This window comes from Bison bison, unplaced genomic scaffold (genome assembly GCF_000754665.1).
Source record: "Bison bison bison isolate TAMUID 2011002044 unplaced genomic scaffold, Bison_UMD1.0 scf7180017864349, whole genome shotgun sequence".
NCBI lineage: Eukaryota > Metazoa > Chordata > Mammalia > Artiodactyla > Bovidae > Bison > Bison bison.
The window spans coordinates 9,226,151-9,244,044 of record NW_011494921.1 but is presented as its reverse complement, the minus strand read 5'-3'; the positions used below and the strand labels follow the sequence as shown (position 1 = coordinate 9,244,044).

The 17,894-nt window shown below is 40.9% G+C and overlaps 1 long non-coding RNA gene across 1 annotated transcript in view; it reads right to left on the bottom strand.

Moving 5' to 3' along the window:
- Positions 1-17,894, bottom strand: part of LOC104999268 — a 67,584-nt gene that overhangs the window by 3,112 nt on the left and 46,578 nt on the right. Inside the window, exon 2 of the long non-coding RNA XR_826579.1 lies at positions 2,007-2,132. This is a non-coding gene — a long non-coding RNA (uncharacterized LOC104999268). The remainder of the gene's footprint in view (positions 1-2,006; positions 2,133-17,894) is intronic.

Below are 17,894 nucleotides of genomic sequence, written 5' to 3'. Positions count from 1 at the left end.
TCCATAGCTTAGAGGCACCACTTTGGAAATGAATTGTCCACTGCTGAGTATGAGGGTATGCCCAGGCAAAGCCCCCACTGAATTTCCATCATCACCGCCTTCTCCCTTGCCAGGGTCATTCAAACTTGAGTACCACCAAACCTACAATATTCCGATGGCATTTTTCAGATCAAATGCTACTCATTCTCTCCAAGGGCTTTGCGATTCAAATTGTTAGTGTGTTAGTGGTAGGTTTATTTGGTAGAAGTGGGTATACTACAGCTTTAACTAGCCTTAGTGGAAAAAAGAAAGTTTTTGTTGCTACAAAATGCTTTTTAATTTCAAAAAAAGAAAAAAAAAAGGTATTTTGAGCCCACAAAGAGTTTCTTTAAATTGTCAGACTCTAGCATTGTTAACCAAATTAGACTAGTGATTGCAATATTTAAGTGTAAATCTTGTTCTATGAGAAAGGAAACTTGCTTACAGTTTAAAACAATGACTGTTTCTACACAAATCTTGTATACTACTACACGAGGAAAAAGGGGTTTTGTAATCACTGTAGAACAGTCTCATATTCATTTTTTATAGAAATGTTATTCCAATGGTGCATTTTTTTTGTTTAATAAATAAAGTTTTGATACAAAGTTCTTCCTCCGTGTTATTTATATCAAACGACTGATATGAAATGAGCACACCCCAAACCCCTGCCTGTCTGCGTTCTTCCTCCTCGGGACATGTGCTGCCTTTTTGGACATGTGGATCAGGGACGGTCGGAGGAGCCTGGAGGGTTACAGTCTGTGGGCTCGGACACGCCTTAGGAACTAAAGGACAGCAACAGCAGAGACTGTCAGTCCTCTGGCACATCCCTTTAGATGTTTCTGCTGTTTCAAGCACACGTCCAGTAAGGTTTCTATCCCAACAGCCAACACCCAGGTCTGCTAGAAGGTTGCCCTCCCATTGCCAGAATTTGCTTTTTTGCCTACACACACAGGAGACCTGTGAATTCCAGATCAGATAGATCTTACCAATACTGTTAAATGCAAGCCCCCATGCCCTGACTGAGACAACTCTGTAGTGTAAGCCAACTTATTTCCAGAGCCTCAGGCAGGACTGAACCAAAGTGACTCAGTGGGGACACAGAGATGCATGGCTGCGTGCTTAGTCACTAAGTCGGGTCTGACTCTCTGAGACCTCTATGGACTGCAGCCTGCCAGGCTCCTCTGTCCAAGAGATTCCCAAGGCAAGAATACTAGTGCAGTTGGCATTTCCTTCAGGGGAATCTTCCAGACTCAGGGATCAAGCTCACATCTCCTGCATCACCTGCATTGGCAGGAGAATTCTTTATCACTAAGGCACCTGGGGAGCCCCCTGTGGGGAGATACTGCTCCACAATATTGCACCCTAGAAGTGGCACCCATGTTTGGCTCATCTCCTTTCTCTTTCCGTCTTCTCCCATCCCACTAGTGATTTCCCCTGGGAGCACTTCATGATAACCCACTTTTACACAAATCTTCACATCAAGGACTTTTCGAGGGACTTAACCCAAGACAACTCAGAGAAGGCAATGGCAACCCACTCCAGTACTCTTGCCTGGAAAATCCCATGGGTGGAGGAGCCTGGTAGGCTGCAGTCCATGGGGCTGCTAAGAGTCGGACACGACTGAGCGACTTCCCTTTCACTTTTCACTTTCATGCGTTGGAGAAGGAAATGGCAACCCACTCCAGTGTTCTTGCCTGGAGAACCCCAGGGCTGCCGTCTATGGGGTCGCACAGAGTCGGACACAACTGAAGCAACTTAGCAGCAGCAGCAGCAACCCAAGACAAAGACCCTAATTTTGTACCCACAGCAACACACCAAAACCAAATAAGTATGATACTCTCTATCCTCGAGATATTTCGTTCCTACTGTGTCAACATGGGGACATATATGCACTGAAAAATATATTGCTGTGAGTACTAAAGGATCAAGTTTAGGCATATAATCTATTCTTTAAGAGAAAATGATGGATTAGTAAAAGGTTTACTCACTCTTTGGGGTAAGCAAAGAACTACTTAGTGAGTTTCCTTGCAGACCATGCATCACCAGTGACAGGACAGGTGGGGTTTTAAAGGCCACCAGCTCTTCTCAGCTTCTTCGACTCATAATCATTCCACCTAAACAAACAAACAGGAATATGATGAAGATCACTAGAGAAGCTGGAACCCTTGAGCATCGGCAGTTGGAATAGAATCTGGGGCAGTTACTGCGGAAGACTGTATGGTGGTTCCTCAGCGTTAAACACAGAACCACTGCTGTTGCTGTTCAGTCACCAAATTGTGTCCAACTCTTTTGGGACCCCATGGACTGTGACTCGCCAGGCTCTTCTGTCCATGCGATTTCCCAGGCAAGAACACTGGAGTGGGTTACCATTTCCTTCTCCAGGGGCTCTTCCTGACCCAGGGATCAAACCTGTGCCTCCTGTATTGGCAGGTGGATTCTTTTATGCTGAACCACTAGGTAAAACTTAGAGCTACTATATGATCCAGCACTTCCACTTCTGAGCATACATACCAAAGAATTAACATTAAGGACTTAAGAGAGATTTGGATACCCACATTCATAGCAGTATTATTCACTATACACCAAAAGGTGAAAGCAATCCAAATACTCAACAACTGAATAAACGAAATACTATATATATATTATATATAATGGAATATTAGTCACCCTTAGAAAGGAAGGACATTTGGACACATGCTACAACATGGGTGAAGCTTGAAGATACCATGCGAAGGGAAATAAGCTCATGACAAAAGAGCAGTGTATGGTTCCACTTATATGAGGTGCCTAGAGTAGTCACCAGAGAAGGTGATGGCACCCCACTCCAGTACTCTTGCCTGGAAAATCCCATGGATGGAGGAGCCTAGTGGGCTGCAGTCCATGCAGTCGCTAAGAGTCGGACACGACTGAGCGACTTCACTTTCACTTTTCACTTTCATGCACTGGAGAAGGAAATGGCAACCCAATCCAGTGTTCTTGCCTGGAGAATCCCAGGGATGGGGGAGCCTGGTGGGCTGCCGTCTATGGGGTCGCACAGAGTAGGACACAACTGAAGCGACTTAGCAGCAGAGTAGTCACATTCAGAGAGACAGTAAGTAGAATGGTTGTCGTCAGGGACTGGGAAGATAGGGGAGTGAGGAGTAATTGCTTAATAGGTACAGAGTCTCAGTTCTGGGAGATGAAGAAAGTTCTGGAGATGGATGGTGGTAATGGTAGCACAATGTGAACACAAGGCTACTGAACTGTACAGTACACCTGAGATATTAAAACGGCCCATTTTACGTTAAGTGTCAATATGTGTGTGTGTGTGTGTTAGTTGCTCAGTCGTGTCTGACTCTCTGCCACCCCATAGACTATAGTCTGCCAGGGATTCTCCAGGCAAGAATACTGGAGTGGGTTGACATTTCCTTCTCCAAAGTATCAATATATTCTACCACAATTTTTTAAAACTCCAAATAAGGATATTCCAGAGTCACCTTCTATAAACACTGATATTTATTCTATGATTCTTGAAATGTAAGCATGTCAGCACCAACATGTTAAACTGATATGCACGAACTAGAAGTAATATATCTACGACAGTCTATTTTATCTCACATATTCAAGTTACATTGTCATCTCTTACAGAAGAATGTCATGCATTCACAGAAACAATCAGAGAGGCTATCTCCATGGAAAACTGGTTACTTGAAAAAAATAAAATAAAACTAGTGTTTGATCTAGACAAGACAAAGTTAGGGGACAAACCAGCTACTTGTTCACTGCAAATATTTTTATGAAAAGGATTTTGGAGTAGTCAAAGAATGATACACTCTCTATCTCGTGCTTAGTTCCTCAGTTGTGTCCAACTCTGCAACCCCATGGACTGTAGCCCTTCAGGCTCCTCTATCCCTGGGGATTCTCCAGGCAAGAATACTGGAGTGGGTTGCCATGCCCTCCTCCAGGGGATCTTCCCAACCCAGGGATCGAACCCAGGGATCCCACATTGCAGGTGGATTCTTTACCATCTGAGCTACCACAGAAGCCCCACTCTCTATCTTAAATACCCGAAAATGCTACAATGAAGATAGATAGATTGCATTAAAACACATGTAAGAGAATTTAATAGATTTGGAAGAAAGTGGCAAGTCAGAGAGGCTGATACAAAGCTGGAATCCAGAAAGACTGACATTGCCTCTCTTTCATGGAAATTTTCTTTAATTCATGAATTGCTTCTTTACATTTATTTTGGTATGTTTTAAAGATGTATCTCTAATTCTTAAAGATATTTCCTGATTTCCATTCTATCATTAAACTTCTCATGATTTTTCAGGCATTACTCTTTAAACACTCCTTGTATCCTCTCAGACTGGACATCCACATCACTGCTTCTACTTTTTGTAAAGTCTTTTACTGCTTTCAATAATGATTTTAATTGTGCACTTGCATTTTTCATTTTATTGCAATTCTTCCTTTTACTCATTGCCTTCTTTATTTCATCATGCTGTCTTTTTATCCCATCCTGTTCTTTTTTCCATATATTTCAATTCTGTTTGAGAGTTGATACTTCTTTATAAATTTGAAAATATCAGTTTTCTATGAAAGAACCTCCTTCTGGTTTTGTAAAAGGATTATCCTATAAGCTTGTCATGGCTCACTACTTTAGATTTAATCTTTATTTTAGATTTAAGTATTTTGAATCTATTAAATCTGAAATGAAGAAAGATCTATTCAGATCAATCTTCTGTTCATTTGAATTGCTCCTGCCCCATTTTATGACCCCTTCTGTTCAATAGACTTTTTTTTACCTGATTGCCAAGTGGAGTGCATGAAAAAGTAAAGTTCAAGAATAAACACCCTTTCTCTTTTCTACATCTACCTGAAATAGTGTAAAGATGAGAAACTGTGCCCAAGCATGTTAGTTCCTCCGTTACCCTTTCTGCCCAATTCTGTTCTGACAGTTGTACTAAACAACTGATTGTAGTGGAGAAACAGATTAGAGGAAGGAATGAATAACTCCTGGGTGCCTGATGCTTTTTGAGGGAGCCAGAGTGACACTTGCCTGGATCTCTGGTTGGTGTAAACTTTTTGCCTATGGTCCAAAGATCGTTTTCTATAAGATCACTGGCAATATGGTTAGAATAGCCCATCGATTATGCTTCCTTGAATCTTATTGGTCTTACAGTTAGGGGAAAAGAAAAAAAAAAGAAAAACCTTTCTGGTTTGGTAGAGAGGTCCTATTTTTCAGTAATAATGTCTTCTTTTCTCCCTCTTTTTCTCTTCCATCTTCTGTTACATTTTCCCTAAGTCTACAGATATAATAATGGGAAAGTTGGGTGCACTGTAGGGGCAACTCTCCAGATGCCACTGTAATTGTTGACTACTAGGTTCTTTTCTTTTTGTGTGTGTGAAAGTCACTCAGTCATGTCCGACTCTTTGTGACCCTGTGGAATTCTCCAGGCCAGAATCCTGGAGTGGGTAGCTGTTCCCTTCTCCAGGGGATCTTCCCAACCCAGGGATCGAACCCAGGTCTCCCACACTGCTTTACCAGCTGAGCCACCAGGGAAGCCCTTATTTTTTTTTTTTTCTTTAACTTAGCCATAAAAAGGAAAAACACTGGGCCATTTGCAGAGACATGGGTAGACCTAGAGACCGTCATACACAGTGAAGTACATCAGAAAGAGAAAAACAAATATTGTATAGCGATGCATATATGTGAAATCTAGAAAAAGGCTACCGTGAACTCATTTGCAAAGCAGAAATAGAGACACAGACGTGGAGAACAAACATGGATACCAAAGCGGGAAGGGGGAAGAAGAACTGGGGGACTGGGGCTGACACATATATACTACTGATAGTATGTAGAGAAGAGGTAACCAGTGAGAACCTGCTGTACCGCACAGGGAGCTCTACTCAATGCTCTGTGGTGACCTAATGCGAGGAAATCCAAAGAAGAAGGGATATATGATACATATGGCTGATTCACTTTGTACAAGCAGAAACTGACGCAGCAGTGTAAAATAACTAATACTCCAGTCGAATTTTTTTTAATGTTAAAAAGAATATTGCATGTCCAGTTTAGCAAAGAGAACAACAGGTGGGAAGGGACTCAGTGGGCAGCCTCTGGGTCTTCCTCGCTAGACACACCCCAGTACCCAGTTATGCATCCACCTCCCTGCCCAAGCCCTGGGGAAAAAAGAAACAAACATAGGTATCTTTTAAGCACCCAGGTTTTGTCCTAATTTCCATTTACCTAAGTAGTCTTCACCTATTTCTTATTTACCAATTTATTCTTTCCATCTTACTGTATTCCTTCTCCTTTCTATCTCTCTCCTTCACCTTAACTTTGAAAAGTCATAATTTGATACAATAAATATGAAGGCAATTATTCATGAGATAATCCAAATGCTCTCATTAGCAGTTCAAAAGATTTCTTGAAATAAATAGCAGAAGTAATTTTTTCCCAGATTCCTTTCAGGTTTTAATTAACATTCTTCCTTATAAATTAATGACAGTCCTTTAATTTCCCTGTCTTTGCTAATATCTTTCCTGACTCTTTATGTAAGTTTGACAAAATACCCCTTGGTAGAATAATTTTTCACCTTCTTAACATTTCTTAAGGATTTAATTCTTGTGCTGTTCTTTGACTCTGTGGTGGTTTCCCTCAGCGACATTTCTTTTTATTCAGGGGAAAACTGTTCTTTGGTCTGGAACACTCTTAACAATGGCAGGATTTTAATTTTGTAGATGTGGCTCCTTATTTGTCATTAATTATTCCCATTTCTTCCTGAAATAGTGTGTTTCTGAAAAAATCAACAATCACATTTACTGTAGATGTATACTGTAGGGTTTAATTTATATTGAACAACGTAAGTAAAGCTCCTACTAAAATTTCCAGTACTTGTCAAAAGTCTACTGAATGCTACTTCTGAAAGCCTCTACACTCCATCTTTGTCCTTGACATTTGTGAACATTTTCATGCATTTAAAATATATAAATAGGAATTTAACAAATGTGTCATTCAGGTGTGGTTCTAACATTATAGGTATAGTTTGTAGTATGCATGTAGATTTAGAAAAAAGTTTTCCAATAGATGGTATTATATTTTTTCCCTTTTCTTAATGTATACAACCAGTATTTATTAAGTGCCTTCTAGGGGTACCAGAAAACCAAAGGGTAAATCTGTATATCTTTCACTAACAGGAAAAAGAATGTATGTATCTATCTATATATATGTGTGTGTGTGTGTATAGGTGAGTACAGCTCAAATAAGACAGTTAAGACACATTTAGACAGAGAGAGATTCCCAGGTGGTGTTAGTGGTAAAGAACACACCTGCCAATGTAGGAGACGTAAGAGACACAGGTTCAATCCCTGGGTTGGGAAGATCCCCTGGAAGAGGGCATGGCAACCCAGTCCAGTGTTCTTGCCTGGAGAATCCCCATGGACAGAGGAGCCTGGCGGGCTACAGCCATGGGCTCACAAAGAGTCGGACACGAGTGAAGCAACTTAGCATGCACACACAGACAGAGACAAAATTCCAGCAGAATAGGGACAATCAAACTAAGGTTCACAGAAGTCTCATAGGGAACGTGGTAGGTTCACAGAAGTCTCATAGGGAACGTGGTATGTCGAAAGGGCTTTAAATAATAAAGAAAACCTAAACACCTTTAGAGATGGAAAAGGGCTGTACAGATAAAAGAAGTTTTCATATGAACAAAAAGCTACAAAGGGAGGAATTTATAGGACAAAAATTGGAACTAGTATTTCAGAATGAGTTTTGTTTTCTTTTGCTTTGTTTGGGGTATATTGTTTGTGAGGGAAAAAAGTATGAAATACATTTACAAAGTCAATGGTTCCATAATGGTGATATAAGATATTGTTACTAATAAGGAGCCACTGAATATAAAGTTTTATTCTTTCATTCACAAACGTCTGCCGAATATGAACTATGCACCAATGACTGAACTAGTGATGGAAAAACAGCAGTGATCAACATGAATGTGATCTCTGTCTTCATGGAGTTTACAGTTTGCTTGTGGAGATAAAGAACAGATTGGTGTAACAATTATAATTGTAATGAGTGCTTCGAACTGCAATATAGACATATCTGTAAAGATTATTCATAATTCTTGATGGGGAATGGAGACAATTTAAATAGGGAAAGACTTCTTCATGGAGGTGACATTGAAACCACAGGATAGAAAGGAGTAATCCAATGAATACTGGGAACATAGAACGTTCCAGATGGAGGGAAAAACTGAGCAAGCCCCCAGCCTGGGAGAGAACTTGGTTTATTCAAGTGATGAACAGATGATAAGTGCAGCAGCCCTTCACTGAGCTGGAGGGAAGGATAGAATGAAGATGCTAGGGAGCTGCAGTTGGTCAGATCATGCTGCATCTCACCATGCATGCTGCCAAGCTAAGATTCCAAAGGAAATAGCAGATATTTGAGACACAAAAAAGAAGAGACTTAAGATCTAACTTAGGTATACTAAGATTTTTTAGAGCTGTACCTGCTACCTTATATGTGCTAAGTCACACAGCACCCTTTACTGTTCCTGATTGCTCATGATCCCCAGTTCTGGTTGAGAAAAGGGACAAATCTCAATCTTATCAATGAAAGGCACCTTATTTCTTTTTCATTTAGAGCAGCTTCCTTCTGTTTGACTAAGTCTGTCTGTTTGTTAGAAACAGAGTTCTAACTCCCGTCACATCTGCATTTCTCTTCACAAAAGCCCTACCTTTGCCAATTCTTTCCAAGATGCCTTCCAGGGAAGCACAAACGTTCTCTGGCATTCTGGACCAAATGTGCATCCTCACTGCTTCCGAGTCAGCCTTTATTCCCTCTCACTGCTGGGAACCCTGCTGGCCTTTACTGCCAGGATTTGCATCAGAAGACAGGGAGAATCTTTTCTCTCAGCACAATAGGATCCCACAATCCCCCCACTCCAGCCCCAGAACTGGGTCAACCTAAGCCCTGTCACTTTCACACCTGAGTCTCAGCTTTATCTTCTAGCTGGACCTCAAATAGGCTATCCCCTATGAAACCTCTACTTGAGATGTACCCTTCCCCTGGCCATGATGAAAGTGTGGCAGAGTCAGTGACTCTCAACTCAAATTTCTCTCAAATGCTCCACTGACAGCATGTTGGAATTACTGATTCCTTACTTATACTCATGTTTGAGCATCAGTATTCTCTCTGCTAAGTGTTATCAAGCCACCATTTTCCCTCACAGCAACACCAAGTCTTCTGAGATGTCCCATTCCAAGAACTCTACAAGCCACATGGACAAGAACCCAGGAGTCTTCTGGTTTCGGCTTCCCTCCCTCCATGCCTGGGTTCCCATCATCTTTTGCCCCCTTGCCCTACAGTTTTACCCTATAGAACAACGTCAGGGAAATTAGAGATGACCTGTTAAGATTTTCGTTTCTCCTTGCATACCCCTGCCCACTGAAGGACATGCCTTATCCAGTAGAAACTATATGCTCCCTTTTAAGTTCTGGAGAAAATCCTCTTTATGTCATATCTTGGAAATCTTCACTATGTGCATACTTATTAGCATCTTCATTTCCCTTTATGTACTAGAACCACTGAGTCAACTCATGAAGCCACAAGGCATCAAGAATTAAACTGACCAGAAATTTTGTTATTTTAATGTTTACAAAAATAGTATATCAGCCCTGTTATGTGTGTATTAAAATATCAACCTGGCTATTGTGTAGAAAATGAATTCCAAGTAGCAAAAGTGGAAAAAGGCTATAAGAAAGGTGTGATTCAGTGGTGGCAAAGAATAAAAATAAAGTGAGTACACTTGAAATGAGTTTTCAAGATAAAAACAAACATAATTGCAGATGGGTTGGATGGGGTGAGTTTCTGACTTGAGCAGCCTTTAAGTTGGTAGTTAACATTTTCTGTGATATAGGAGACTGGGAGAGAAACAGTTTTGGGTCATGGGTATATATAGGAAAAATGAGAACAATGTTTAAAGAGCCTGTGTGATATCCCAGAGGAGGCAACAAAAATGTAATTGAATATCTGAATCCAGAACACGTAAGAAAGATCTGGTCTGGAGACATAAATTTAGAAATCGCCAACTAAATGATGACACCTAAAGGCATAGGAGACTTGGTGAAAAAGAGAATGGGGTCAAACTGAGCCCCAAGAGAGGCCAGGATGGAGACACTGGGTAGAGAACGAGTAAGTAGATGGTCAGGCTAAAAGTATGGCCAATAATAGGAACGAGCAGGCATTTCCTTAGAGGAAAGTAACAGGAAAAAAAATTGGTATGACAGAAGAAAAGAGAAAAAGCATTAGAAAAGGAGGGGAAATTAGGTGTAGTTAAAAGTTGGTGAGATGCTGGTAAGACAAAGATAAAATACTGCATATGAAAATTATCAAGGAGTCATTGATAAGGTAACCATGCTCTTTAGTTTTCAGGGGACAGTCACACTGATGCATCCATCATGCCCTCATGTGGTCAGTATCTAGAGTGGTATCTCATCTGCTTTCACGTTCAAAATAACCTCATTTGGATGATAGTTTCTATGGTCGTAAAAGTTATTAGTGACCAAAGCCAAGAGCAGTTTTAGTGAAGGAAAGAGACCGGAAGCCAGAGATGGAATAGGAAGTTATGAAGTAAACATGCAATAACTCTTTGAAAAAGATATACTATGAAAAAGAGCAGAAGAATGGGGGGGAAATGTGAAGTGTAATTGGATCTTACAGGTTAAAATACTCTAAAATCTCCATACAATGATTCTTCTAAGAAACCTAGATTTCCAAGTCAAATTCACCTGTGCCATAAATTTTCAGCTCCAGTACTGAAGCTCCAATAGTTTGGGCCACCTGATGCGAACAGCCAACTCATTGGAAAACACCCTGATGCTGGGAAAGACTGAAGTCAAGGGAGAAGCGGATGACAGAGGATGAGATGGTTGGATGGCATCACTGACTCGATGGACTTGAGTTTGAGCAAGCTCCAGTAGATAGTGAAGGACAGAGAAGCCTGGCGTGCTGCAGTCCATGGGGTCGCAAAGAGCTGGACACGACTGAGCAACTCAATAACAACACCACCACAAATTTTCAGAGGAAATAGCAGTGTGGTTTAAAAAAAGGACCTGTAGGCTAGGAACAATAGTCAAACACTCCAGAGAGTGCTGCATAAGTGTGAGGGTTGCACTGGTTTGGAGCCAGAAACAGAGCTCTCCAGGACCAAAAAGCAGAAGGACATGCAGTATCTTCATTCAAGAGGACTGAATATCAGAGGCTGAATAACTGCCCAGAGATGAGGTCCTGGCCTGGAACCTGCACATTTTACCTTGTTTGGAACAGAATAGGGGTCTTTACTGATGGGATTAAGTTAAGGGTTTTGAGATTGGGAGATCGTCTTGGATTATTTGGATGGGCTCTCAACGCAATCACACACATCCTTATAAAAAAGGAGGCGGAGGACAATTTGACGCAGACACAGAAGAGAAGGAGACGGCGTGACAGCAGAGGCAGAGACTGGGTGATGCGGCCACAGGCCAGACGATGCTGGCAGCCACCGGGCGCTGAGAGCGGCAAAGCACGGGTCCTCCCCTAGAGGTTCTGGCTGAGTGCGGCCCTGCCAGCAGTCTTGATTTCAACTCAGATTTCAAACTTTGGCTTGCAGAACTGTGGGAGAATAAACGTCTGTCATTTGAAGCCACTAAATGTATGCCAATTTGTTACAGCACACACAGGAAACCACTAGGCCAAGGCTGAGCAAAACTCAACCACCAAGACCATGAGGTCTAAAATGCAATGGAAAAAGAGAAAAACACACACCAAATTCAAAGACAGTAGAAGAGATACTCTGGCGGAGATAAGGAAATAGAAAAAAAAAAAAAAAAGTTTCAATGTCACTGCACAGACAAGTTGGGTTCAAGTGTATAAAGGTATGACTAGTAGACGGCAGCCCACCAGGCTCCCCCGTCCCTGGGATTCTCCAGGCAAGAACACTGGAGTGGGTTGCCATTTCCCTCTCCAATGCATGAAAGGAAAAGTGAAGGTAAAGTTGCTCAGTCATGTCTGATGCTTAGTGACCCCATGGACTGCAGCCTACCAGGCTCCTCCGTCCATGGGATTTTCCAGGCAAGAGTACTGGAGTGGGTTGCCATCTACGGGATCGCACAGAGTCAGACATGACTGAAGTGACTTAGCAGTAGCAGCAGCAGCAGTAGATGACAGTCCTTGGCTATCATTTAGAAGATCAGATAACAGTTGTGGTGGGGTTTTTATGGACCCTCCTAGTTTGACACCTGTGAGATGAACCTGGAATGGTACAGCTCCCAGTCAAAAGAATTAATCTTTAAATTGAAGGCAGGATCTCAAAAACATATTTATACAGCCATGTTCATAGCAGCATTACTCACAAGAGCTAAAAACATGGAAGCAACTTGCATGTCCATCAACAGATGAGTGGATAAGCAAAACTTTGGTATATACATATAAAAGAACACCGGTGAAGTGAACTGAAACTCGCTCAGTCGTGTCCAACTCTTTGCGATCTCATGGACTATACTATACATGGAATTCTCCAGGCCAGAATACTGGAGTGAGTAGCCTTTCCCTTCTCCAGGGGATCTTCCCAAGCCAGGGATCAAACCCAGGTCTCCTACATTGCAGGCAGATTCTTTACCAGCTGAGCCACAAGGGGAGCCCAGGAATGTTGGAGTGGGAAGCCTATCCCTTCTTCAGTGAATCTTACTGACCCAGGAATCCAACCAGGGTCTCCTGCATTGCAGGCAGACTCTTTATCAACTGAGATATCATTACCTAGCCTTAAAAAGGAAGAAAATTCTGCCATATCGTACAGGGAGGATGAACCTTGAAGATATCATGCTAGATGAAACAGGCCAGCCACAAAAAGACAAATACTGTACAATTTCACCTATATGAGGTATTTAGAGTAGCCAAAACTTTAGAGGCAGAATGGGGCTGGGGGGAGAGGGGTAGGTGGAGTTATTGTTTAATGGCTATAGAGCTTCAGTTTTACAACATGAAGAGTTACGGAGACAGATAGTTATGGAGATGGCTGCCCAACAATGTGAAACCCACTCCAGTGTTCTTGCCTAGAGAATCCCAGGGATGGGGGAGCCTGGTGGGCTGCCGCCTATGGGGTCGCACAGAGTCGGACATGACTGAAGCGACTTAGCAGCAGTAGCAGCAGCAACTGTACTCTTACAAATAGTTAACATAGTAAATTTTATGTGTATTTCATTTAACACAATAAAAAAAGAAAAAATAATAGCCTTGAGTTACCAGCCACTGAGCATTGAACAGATACCTAACTTCTCTGAGTTTGAGTTTGTTTTGCTTTATTTTCATCTATAACACAGGGTAATAAAATCCAGCATGCATACTTCATAGATTTCTTATGTGGATTAAATTAAATACTCCATATAAATACACTTTATAAGTTATAAAGTAGTATTTTATAGCTTACAAAGCTATAGTGGTATGAATTATCAATATGTGTGCCCAGAAAACTGTGACCTTTAATATCTAAAATACAAGCAAGAGGAAGCCCTGGAGGGGATTTTACTGGAAATTCCACACCTGATTAGGATCCAAGATCCTTCCCAAAATTTCTGTGAATTTCCCGAGGCAGGGAGTCTGAAATATTGGCTCAAGTTCTTGTTCATGGGTGGTCAGGTTCATTAGGTAATTCCTTGACTGTCTCATTAAAAACAAGCAAACACAAGATTGTAAGTAGTACACTTCACTTGAGACTGAAGTGAGGACAGGAAGGAAAGAGAAGGCCTAAGAGGGTTTTACATGAACTGCAGTGATGAACATTCCAATTTAAAAATGTTCTGTGGCCATTTTATCAGAAGGAGAGACTCACAGACCCTGATATAATGTTCATACACTATGTCTCAAACTCCCCTCTCTTTCCCTTCCCCTCCTTCTCTCTTGGCTCTGTTCTATTACCTACTTCCAGGTGAAAAATATATAAATCTTTATCTTCTTTTCCTTCAGGTAAGCATCACTGACTCCTTCGTAGTTCAGCTTATTGTAGACAGAGCTCTAGGCTCTTATGTTATAACCTAAGCAGTTAATTAAGTCTCTTTCTCCCTAAAGACCTTTCTCTCAATAGAAGGAATTCTATTCCCAGCTATTACTTTGCCACAAAGGTCCATCTAGTCAAAGCTATGGTTTTTCCAGTGGTCATGTATGGATGTGAGAGTTGGACTATAAAGAAAGCTGAGTACCAAAGAATTGATGCTTTTGAACTGTGGTGTTGGAGAAGACTCTTGAGAGTCCCTTGTTCTGGAGATACAACCAGTCAATCCTAACGGAAATCACTCCTGAATATTCATTGGGAGGACTGATGCTGAAGCTGAAACTCCAATACTTTGGCCACCTGATGTGAAGAACTAACTCATTGGAAAAGACCTTGGTTCTGGGAAGGATTGACGGTGGGAGGAGAAGGGGACATCAGAGATGAGATGGCTGGATGGCATCACCAACTCCATGGACATGAGTTTGAGTAAACCCCGGGAGTTGGTGATGGACAGGGAAGCCTGGCGTGCTGCAGCCCATGGGGTCACAAAGAGTCGGACACAACTGAGCGACTGAACTGATTATAATATAGCACTCTGCTACATAGTAATGTTAAATGAAACTTTATCCTGATATTTTCTTCACACATTTATCCATCTAAGTGAAACAGAAGACCCTGTAGGTCAGACTTCACAGCAAGTAACAAGATTTCTTCTTCCTCTGATTCTCTTGATTCAAATCAGGACCCTCCTCAGATCTGGTTATGAAAGGAGATTCCTTTTAAACTAAATTTTTCGGCTTTTCACATGTGTTTTATAGATCAATGGCCTTTCACTGTGAGCCTGCACATGGAGGTCAAACTGACTGACTGAACAAATGCATGAAATTATTGAATAAATGAATAAACTGAAATTTTATATTGCATCAACTATGAATAACAAAGTGCTACATGCAGTCAAGAGCCAAAATCTGGTAAAAATTAATCTATCAAAATGCTGGTCACATAGCACTGTTCAATTCTATCTGATTTACTTTCTGTTGTGAAGTTTTCCAAATTTGAGCTTTTCCTAATATTCCACAAGAGTTTGCCTTACTCTGATAATAAATTCAATAACATAATAAACACTAATGAAATTAAATACAATGTACAACATGTTACATTAAGAACCTTGGATACATTGTCTCATTTACTGCATAAAACAACAGTGTAATGTGTGAAACACTATTGTTTCTATTTATCGATGAGGAAATTCAAACTAGAGTAATGATGTACTTTGCCATAGGTCACCTGGTTAGTCTGTGTATAGCTGGACCTTGAACTCACTCTGTCATTTCTAAAATATGTGTTTTTATCACCAAACTGAATAACATTCAAGTACTGGTCCTAACGAATTCTTTGAGAGTGTTTCTCAAACTTTAGCAATTTAAAATCCATCTGGAAATCTTGTTAAAATATCAAAACTCAGGTTCCAATTCTAGAGATACTGATTCAATTGGTCTAGGGTAGAGTCTGAGAATCTGTAATTTTAACAACCTCCCCAGTTGATTTCTATCTGAACAATGTAACAGAGCTGGACCCTACGGGGCCTTCCCAGGACAGATCCCTCTCCCCACAAGCCATGTCCTCTGCCTGCTTATTTTAAATAAATAAATATATGAAACAAGACAAACAAAAAAGCCCAACTTTAGCCTCTCAGGTTTTCCCTGAGTTCCAAAGAATAAATTTAATCAGAGAAGAAAGAAAATTCAGAAGCAAAGGAAAGCAGTCAAGCAAGACAAAATATTAACAGGTTAGCTATTAAACAAAGTCAAGGACCTTTAGTTCCTCCTCGAGGGCTATAGATAATATTCTGAGTCATGTCCTTTGAGCTGTTTTGTGGATACTGAAGCACCTACTGGTGGAAAAATTTAACTGTATGCTGCCAGAAAACACAAAGATCCCAGACAGATTGGAATCAGAAGGTTGATGATGCTAACTCCCCAATTACCTCATCATCAACCAATCAGAATGTTCATGTGCTGATTAGGCACCCCACAACCCTGCTCCCTCACCTAGTTTTTAAAACCTTTCCCGAAAGCCATCGGAGAATTTAGGTCTTTTAAGCACTAGCTCCCTGGATTCCTTGCTTGGTGCCCTGCAGTAAATGCTGCACTTCGCTTCACCACAATCCAGTGTCAGTCAATTGGCTTACAGAGCAGGAGTGAACAGACCCAAGTTTGGTCAGGTAGCAGTAACAAGTATCAATAAGAATTCCATCTGCTGCACTCAACAGAAAATCCAATTCAAACTCCTGCTGCTGCTGCTGCTGCTGCTAAGTTGCTTTAGTCATGTCCGACTCTGTGCGACCCCATAGACGAAAGCCCACCAGGCTCCCCTGTCCTTGGGATTCTCCAGGCAATAACACTGGAGCGGGTTGCCATTTCCATCTCCAATGCATGAAAGTAAAAAGTGAAAGGGAAGTCGCTCAGTCTTGTCTGACTCTTAGCGACCCCATGGACTACAGCCTACCAGGCTCTTCCATCCATGGGATTTTCCAGGGGAGAGTACTGGAGTGGGGAAACTATATTGGTTCATGTAGCTGAAAAACTTAGAGTAGACTAATTTCACACACCTTTAATTTCAGGTGGGAAAGGGATACAACGCATACAATGGATCAACTGGAGGGGATACAATGAGAGAAAACCTTCCTGGAGACCAAAAACAATAGTTCCAGTGTTGACTTTCCTTGGCCCTGGTTGGCTGGATATGATCACTGGTCCACCCTGAACCAATCACTGTAATCAAGTTGTTAGAATCTGCTATTAGTTTTGTTCACTCACTCCTCCCCCAAAGGCCAGGGGTGATGTCAATTGTCTTGAAGCCCATGGAATGAGAATAGGAGAGGGGAGGGTACTATGAATCATTATCAGAAGGAAGGAGACATGGATGCAGGGTGGCAAAAATAACTAGATTTCTCTAGGTAAAGCGAAAAGTTCACAAGACTAAACTATGTCAGCTGCTTTAGGAAAGTATCAACATCATATGACTGGGAAGTTTTTCTTATCATAGCAAGATATTTTGATTGCTAAGCTACTGCATTCCCAACCATATATTCAGGCTGATTATTCCACAAAACCATCAGTATTTTTCATGTTATCTGTATATCTCAAGCAGACACATTTTCTCATATTCTTGGACATATACCCTTATCCAGTACAGGGGAAGGGGAAATGAACCAAAATGAGCCTTCTTGTTTTGCACAATTCTCTACTTCAGCTTTTTTAAAACATGGTCTTATATTTTTTTGTCAAGTTTACTGCATTTGGGTTAAATTATAATGTGAGCTTTTGGAAATTTATATCTTGGAGTTTTTGCTTCAGATTCAAGAAGGAAAACGTTTACTAAATTAAGATGAAATAGCTTTACTGCTTATTTGCAACTCTCATTTAAAACTGGATATGCTTTATCACTGAATATTTGCTAAAATAAAACTTTATAACATCTGGATTTATTGCTTTCTTGCTGATACTTCTTGTTGATAAATGGTTTCTTAATGACGCTTTAGATCCCAGAGGATATATTAGATTGCAAAATTATGTGTTTAGACAACAACCCAAAGAGAGCCAATTTGATTTCTGCATCTTCTTTACCTGTAATTGCATTTCAAAAATTTAAGTGTATTGGAGTATTTTTTCTAAGTAATTCTGAGTTCTGAGAAAAAACCATAGTCAGTATTATTGTTCTTTTATTGTGAAAAGAACAGAATAATATATTGTATATATAATAATATATATCATTTTTCTATTCTTCTTATCAAATGGCTGTTGTCCAAATCTGCTCCTTGCTCTTTAACTCTATTCTGCTTCTCTGGAGGTTCATCAACCA